This window comes from Oryx dammah, unplaced genomic scaffold, assembly GCF_014754425.2.
Source record: "Oryx dammah isolate SB20612 unplaced genomic scaffold, SCBI_Odam_1.1 HiC_scaffold_2, whole genome shotgun sequence".
In the NCBI taxonomy this organism is placed as follows: Eukaryota; Metazoa; Chordata; class Mammalia; order Artiodactyla; family Bovidae; genus Oryx; species Oryx dammah.
The window spans coordinates 82,939,772-82,947,795 of NW_024070186.1; the positions used below are offsets into that span (position 1 = coordinate 82,939,772).

Here is an 8,024-nt window from a genome sequence, read left to right on the forward strand (position 1 = left end):
CATGCCTGACTCTTGTGACCCCAGAAGACCCCTCCAGGCTTCTCTGCTCATGGGATTTCCCAGGCAAGAATCCTGGAGGGGGTTGCTAACTCTAGGGGACCTTCCCAACCCAGGGATTGAACCCAGTTCTCCTGTGGCTCCTGCACTGGCAGGCAGATTCTTTACCACTGAGACACCTGGGAAGACCTATCCTAGTCTAACACAAATTACTTTCACCTGTTTTGAACCTCATGCTTCTGTAACTTTCCCTTGGTATCTGAAGCCAAGGAACTACGTGTTTGTCCAGCAGGGTGTGGTCACAATGCAGCGCGCAAAAGATCTCAGCTCCACCCTAGCTTGGGCAAGGCCCTCAACACTCTGGCATCTGGGTTGGCCTTGTTAAAGGACAGAGTTGGTCTGGGTTTCTTGGGGCCCTTCCAGTGCCAGTGTGTGGTCTGTGGCTACACTAAGGAGGCAGATGGGCTGTGCACAGGAGAACTGTCTGTGACCCTGGGTCCATGCACAGGTTGGAGACATGTTCTAAGAAAGAGGTGGCTGCCCTGCCCAGTGCCTCTCCGCATATCCTCCTTCTATACCACCTTCCAGAAGCAGCAGGAGATAGGTCAGTTCAGGATGCTCTCTACACCACTGGCGTATACCTGATGTGTTCTGGTCCTGAACCTGATCCATTCTTCTATCTGAAAACTGTACCGGGGAGACTGAGATGGAAGGCTGGAAACTTGCCTCTAAATTCACTCTGCTGTGTGACAGATATCTCACTCCTTTTACATTCCTGAAGCCTTCCTCTGTGTGTGTATGTAGTGGTGGTGGTGGGTTGGGGTGGCAGGCAGTGGAAAAGGCTTACAGAAAGTGTGCCAGAGCTAGCGGTTCTGCTTCTTCTCAGGTAAAGAAACAAACTTGGGTCTGCCTGCCCAACGTGCAGCAAAGCCAGTCTATAGACACTGGGTTGTGGTGAAGGCAAGTACAGTGTTCATTGCGAAACACCAAGCAATGAGAACAGGCAGCTCATGCTCAAAATACCTGATCTCCCTAATAGCTCTCAGGGAGGGTTTTTAAAGGCAACATTAGGGGTAAGGGTTGTAGGGTGCATGATCAGCTCATGGACTTTCTTCTGACTGGTTGGTGGTGAGGTAACAGTGTGGTATTTTGGAAGTTATTAAAATAACAATATCATCAACCTTCTGGTTCCAACTGGTCTGAGTCTGCATGTTTGTGGTCAGCATACAGTTCACTTCTTCCACATGCTGGGGGTTTTAGTATCTGCAAAAAACCCCCAAGGATCTGGCTAAGGATATTCTCTATTGTCATTGAGACGAAACTAAAGGTCCTTGATTTTGTTTTGTGACTAAACTAGTATTATTCTGTCTTGATTGACTGTTCTCCTTTGTTTTTGGCATTTTTTTCACTTCTGATTAAATTTATTCTTTGGAACTCAGACTTAGGAGGCTAAAACTTTCTAACAAACAGGAGGCAGGGGACATGGGGTATCCGTCCCTGGGAAGGCCCTAAAGGACTGTTTGGTTTCACTAGTAGGAAAACTGGGTCCCATACGGGGAGAAGAGTTGCTTGAGCCTACATTGGAAAACAGTTGGGAGTTTCTTAGAAAGTTAAATACATAGCCTACCATATGATCTAGCCATTCCATTCCTAGGTATCTACCCAAGAGAAATGAAAGCCTGTGTCTAAATAAAAATTTGTACACAGATGTTCTTTGCAGCTTTATTTCTAACAGCCAGAAACTGAACATCACCCAAATGTCCACCAAGCGAGAAATGGATAAGCACACTCTGGTATATTCACGCAATGGAATACTACTCAGTGAGTAAAAAGAATGAGCATGCATGCAACCTGGGTGAATCTCAGAATGATGATGCTAAGTGAAAGAAGCCAGATTTTTTTTTTATTTTTTATTTTTTATTTTTTTTTTTTTTTCAGATTTTTTTTTTAAACGAGGACATACTGTATATTGCTAGGAACCCCACATTCTAGGAATTGCAGACTAATATAAAGAAGATCAATGGGTGGTTGGGGACAGGATGAAAGTAAAGGGCACAAGGAGACTTTTGGACTCATAAGTAAGTTCACCGTATTCATTTTGGTTGTGGTTTCACAAATGCAGAAACTTACCACTTGTACGCTTTAAATATGTGCAGTGTATTGTATGTCAGTTATACCTCAATAAAGAAACAAAGAATACAGGTGTTTCTGTTGCACAGACATGAATTTAAATCCCAGCTCACTGCTTACAGGCTGCAGGACCTTAACGCAAGTTGCTTAGCCTCTCTGAACCTCAAATTCTACCTTCAAAAATAGAATGATAATAGTCCCTTCCTTATGAGACAAACATGGAATGAAATAATGCTGATAAATTACTTAACAGAATACCTGGGATGTAGTAAGTACTTAATAAATATTAATCATTATGTCTTGATAGAAAATGCATTATACCTATCAATTTGTGATCATTTGACATCATTTCTATGTTCTGCCTTCCAACCTACCAATAAATGGCCTGGTGTGTCTACTTATCTATTTTCGGCCATGCTGGTCTTCATTGCAGCGTACGTGGTTCTTTGTTGCAGCACTCGGTCTTAGTTGCACCGTGTCATGCAGGCTCTTAGTTCCCCTACCAGGGATCGAACCTGCATACTCTGCATTGGAAGGTGAATTCTTTTTAATAGAGTCGATAATTTAATAAGGTGAGAAAAAGACTTGGTGTATAAAACTGTATGGCAGAACTATTCTTGACCATCTTTTTTTCTTCATTGTAGAAAGGCGAATTCCCAAACACTGGACCACAAAGAAGTTGTCTTTCTTTTTTTTTTTTTTAAGTGCTTTCCATAGCACCTGGCATTCATTAAATGCTCAATAAAGTTTCACGTTTTCTCTGCTCTTACCTTCCCTGTTGACCTCTCTGTTTGGTCATGAATGCTTTTGGGATTCTAGATCAAGAGGGACCCAGCTACAGCAGGCAGGAAAAGCCAGCTTCTTAAAGAAACAATTCGGCTGAGTCTAGGTCTTCTGTTCTGTGCCCACGTGGGTGCGGGTGATTTTGGCCCCGGCTGGTGAGGGCTGGAGGCAGCCTTCCCTCTGGGCTGTGACTTGGCCTAAGAGAAGGCCTGACCCTGTGGAGGCCAAGCTCTCCTTTTCTCCCAGGCCTCAGGGAACTTTCCACATCCACAGTTGCTGGGCAGCCAGGCAGCCTGGGAGCCTTCGCTCTCCCTCCAGGGTGGAGCAGGCTCTTTGGAGGAAGTGTCCCTATTGTCCAGGGGGATTCTTTGCTCACAAAGACCCCGCTGAAGACTCCACAACACTGGAGCAAAACTGGGACTAGAACTTTCACAAAAGAACAAGGCTTGCTCTGTGTGGCCGCAGCAGCTGAAACTTCAGCCAGGGAGGTGGAGATGGCAATGCCATCGCTAGTTTGTTCTGGCATCAAAGACAGTCCCCTTTTGGTTAACCTTTCCTCCGAGTTCCCTGACAAAGGGCCACGGGGGAGCTGGGAGGTATGGTGAGGGTGGGGTGGTGGACTGGACTGGTGAGCAGGTTTCAGATGCTGTGGAAATAAAGGGAGTTTGTTCAGCTTCTCCTGGAAGTTTTGCCTGGTGGCAGGTGATGGTGCCAGTTTTGAGAAACAGATTGGACCCACAAATATGCCCTAACGGGAAGTGAGTTGAGCTCCGAAGGCCAAACCTCTTCAAAAGGATATGTGTGAGCATTGTCTGCAGTCTGCGATTCGAGGAATTCTGGAAAGCACATAGCTTCCATACCCTCTCTGTTTACCAAACACATTGCCAGGACTCATTTGAACCTCATACCAAGTCCATCCGTTTCATGTTATTTCCCAGTGAGGCAATGAAGGCTCAGAGCACATTTGAGCTACAGAGTCAGAACTTTGTCTCAGTCATTCATTCAACAGACACTCAGACTTGCCTCGCATGGGCAAAGGTGCAGGGGATAGAGAGAGAACAGAAGGCAATCCCACCTTAAGGAGTTCGCAGCGTGATAATTTGGGTCTGCTGGTCTATTGTATGGTCTTGGGCAAGTTACTGAACTTTTTGAGTCTCACTTCCTACCTTTAATTAATGGGGTTCTAACCCCTTTAAAAGGTTTCCATAAAGATGAAGTGGAATTGAATGAGATGATGTATGTCATACACCCAGGGTCTAGCACAGAGCTGACACTCCACAAATCTGGCCCTGATGGCTCTCGGTGAAGAGCAGGTTGTCGAGCCTGGTCTAGTGTTCCCAGGGGACCTATATCAGATGGGAAGGGCCAAAGCAATGTCTGAAGGGAGGCAGTTAGAAACCTCCCAGAGCTTTATCCATCCTGGGGTGAGGAGGGGGACAAGGTCCAGGGGACCACATTATTGAAAATATAGCTCCTTCACAAAGCAGAAACCCCAACTTCACTAATTTCACTAAATATAAGTCATTCTCATTCCACACATATATTTATTAGCACCTTCCCTCGGCCAGATGCTGGGCACATATGTTGCTTGACACTCGTTTCAAGGAATGTACAGCTCAGTGTGGGAGACAGACAAGCCATGGCAGCTTCAATGCCGTGTATGGATGGGGGTGCCCTGCGATGACAGATAACCCAGCCTTGGTGTCCTGGGGCTGCCCCCCTCTCGCCAGCCCAGGCAGTGACCATCAGAGTCCGCTTCCTGCTGTGTGGGGCTGAGTCAGCCCTCTCCAGTGTCTCTGTTCCCCATCCAACATGTCCTGCCACATTGACCAGCCAGAGCTCACAGCACCCCACTTCTGTGCTCAGAGAGTCTCAAGGGCTCCATTAAGATGCACACAAGGCCCCTATGACCGTAGCTTTCATGTCCAAAGTTACCCCACTCATTATCTTAGCTCCAGGAAAACTGGTTACCATTTCGCACTCATATCTACCTAGTTCCCTTCCCTAATGTCCTCCCACTCCACCTCTGGCACCAGAGAGATCATAATGTCATATATAGATTCTTTTTTAAAAACAAGTCTTTAATTTTGTTAATTCTCAAATCTGTTTCTAAGTACTGAGAACAATGGCTTACAGAATGACATTTCCCAGCACAGGGAACCTTGCTTTGCAGTCATTTAGATAGTAAATGTTCTTTACAAAGTGCTCTTCACAGACATTCTCTTCACAAACAGAGAAGGCAGGGTGGGTGATGCCATTACTAGCTCCATTTTACAGATGAGCAAATAGTATCAGCAGTGGCATGGGTCAGTTTGGAAGCAAATTCAAGGTCTGTGAACTCACGTTCCATGTCCATCCTGCCTCCCCATGTGAATTTTAAGGTTAAATTAGTTATTTTTCACTGGGGATATTTATGTAATGAATACCAATGAATACCTGTTTGTTGAACAAATTGGCAGAAGCAGCTTCCTGCCAGCTCACCAATATATCCTTGTGGAGTCTGGGGTGGCAAGCAGCCAAGCCGAGCTATTAGAGACTCAGCATCACATTCTTTGACCTGCAGGTCTGCTCAGACACACCGGATACCTATTACACAGCAGGCCACTGGTTATAGGGGGATCTTAGGGGCACTTCAGACCCCACGCCTGCCTTCAGGAAGCAAGCAGTTCTGGTCCTCGATGGCTAAGCCATGTAGGCAAATCCACTCTGGCAGAAGAGAAGGGATAATGCAGCATCGGTGGGTATGGAGTGCGATACCGTACCCAGGGCTACGGTGATGCTGAAGGTGCTTTAGGAGGGGTAGGGACAGAACCCCGGAATACTCAGTGCAGGCGGTAGAACTCACGAGAACCTGAGAGACCCACAGAGTCAAGGAAGGGAGAGAAGGGGCGAAGGAAAGGAAGAGGATGGATGGAAGTGGAGGGGGAAGTGGGGAATCCATTCTGGAGAAGGCGCTTGATCTCCTCCTTCTAACTCTCTGCACTCCTTCTGAATTCTCTTTCTTTCCAAACTAGGGCCAAGGCCTGTTTGAAACCATAGCTTCAGATTTAAAATAAACATCTTGTATTAAGTTTCATGACTTTAATTTTATTATCAGATAAATTGAAAGTTTAGGATGTTTTTAAAACAGAAAATGCTAGATGATTGTGAATGTACGTGATTCCTGATGGGTCCTTAATAGGAAAAATCCCCAAACAAACCGTTTCCTTACTTCTGCTATAAACCAGCCTACACTCAGGATGAACTCTCTTTGCAGCCACATAAAAGGCCAGCGATGCCAGTGGCCTGCTTTCTGCATTCTCCAGGGACTGGCAGTTTCTCCCAGCTGGAACCTGGGCTGCTGCGCCTGGTGTGGGCTCCCCTGAGGTGCGGCATGCCCCACACTCCTCCAGCAGAGTCAGTCTGCCGGGTGCAGCCGGAAGGAGAAGCTGGGGAGAGACCTGCAGTGTAGAGCGGGGAGTCACTGAGTGCCAGAGTGACCGTTCTTATGGGTAGTCAGGAGACAAAGCCCTGGAAGGAGCTATTGAGATTTAATTGTGCAAACCCACGTGGCTGATGGGAAGGACATGGAAGGGGCTCTCAGGGTCTTCTTTCTCCTTTCTTCCCTTTCTTTCCTCTTTCTCACTTTTTCCCCCTGACTCATGGGATAAAAGGAAATGCTGCGTCTGTCTGTCGCGGCCTGGGGACTTTCTTAGGGTTCTCTGTGTAGTGTTATTTGAAAAAAGACAAAACTCCCAAACAAAACACAGTTGTATTGGCACAAAAGTCCAACGCCACGGTTGAAGTCTCCCTTTCCATTCCCAGAGCCGGGTTTCCCAAATGAACCCCAGCGTATCCGTGCAGACAATGGGGTCCCCAGGGAGCCGCACGTGATCAGAGCGGTGAGCGAGGGGACAGGCGGGTCAGTGGGAGGGGAGACTGCCGGCTGCCAGCGAGGGTTCTGTGGCCTGCCCCAAGCCCTGTGAGCTGGGTTCAAACGTGATTCCAAATGCACCAAGGATCAAGGCACCGGGCGTGTCCTGACGTGGCTTTATGGTTTCTGTTTGCAGGTTTTGTCCACATCCCTCATGAGGCTGTGGCCTGGCACCCAGAGCAGGGCCTGCACTGAGTGTACTGGGCACATTAGCTGAACAGATATGTCCGGTTGTACGTACCCGCTTACGTATACATCGTCCCGTGTGTTTTTTAAAGTTTATGATGATACAGGAGGCTTGGGGCTGGTGCACGGGGATGATCCAGAGAGATGATATGGGGTGGGAGGTGGGAGGGGTTCAGGATTGGGAACTCATGTACACCCGTGGCTGAATCATGTCAATGTATGGCAAAACCAATACAGTATTGTAAAGAAAAATAAAGTAAAAATAAAAATTAAACAAACAAAAAAATGATGATTCTAATTTATCGTCATAAATTAGGAATTTGGAATTAACAGACACACACTACTATATATAAAATAGATTTTTTTAAAAAACCACCAAGAGCCTACTGTATAGCACAGGGAACTATACTCAATATTTTGTAATAAACTATAATGGGAAAAGAATCTGAAAAATTATATATATAATTATATATGTAATTAAAATTATACATATATAACTGAATCATTTTGACATATACTTGAAACTAACACAACACTGCAAATTAAGTATATTTCAAGTTTTAAAAAGGGGAAAAAAGTTTATGAATATCCTTTAAAAAAAAAAAAAGATGTAACTCAGCTGCTAGAATCTGGGAAACAGGAAGAAACCTGGCACCAGAACCTAAAATAGGGTGCTTTCAGATCTGGAAGAATCTATGGGGTGCTCCAGGCAAAGTTTTGACAGAATTAAAGGAAAGAGGTAAAAACTCTAACCTAAATTATTATATTAAATCACACAGTAACTGAGTACAGTTGAATTGGGGGCCATAAGGACAGATTCTAGGCTGTCACAGAAAAACAGGGTATTTTCTCATTTTTGATGCTGGGAACCCAGTGGCCTCTCCCTGGGATAAAATCTCGTGTGTGTCCCCCTGGGGTTATTGTGTCTGGGGACGGACACAACATTTTGGAAGTCCAGGTGTGGGGTTTACAGTCATAGATGAGCAGAGCTGGGGAGACTGGAAAGTTCCTTCTG

At 45.8% G+C, this 8,024-nt stretch overlaps 1 long non-coding RNA gene across 1 annotated transcript; it reads left to right on the forward strand.

Moving 5' to 3' along the window:
• The first annotated feature begins 739 nt into the window (after positions 1-739).
• On the forward strand, positions 740-2,896 carry LOC120883506. The gene is made up of 2 exons (XR_005725797.1): positions 740-1,818; positions 2,772-2,896. It is a non-coding gene; the product is annotated as an uncharacterized LOC120883506 (long non-coding RNA).
• Positions 2,897-8,024: the final 5,128 nt, after the last annotated feature.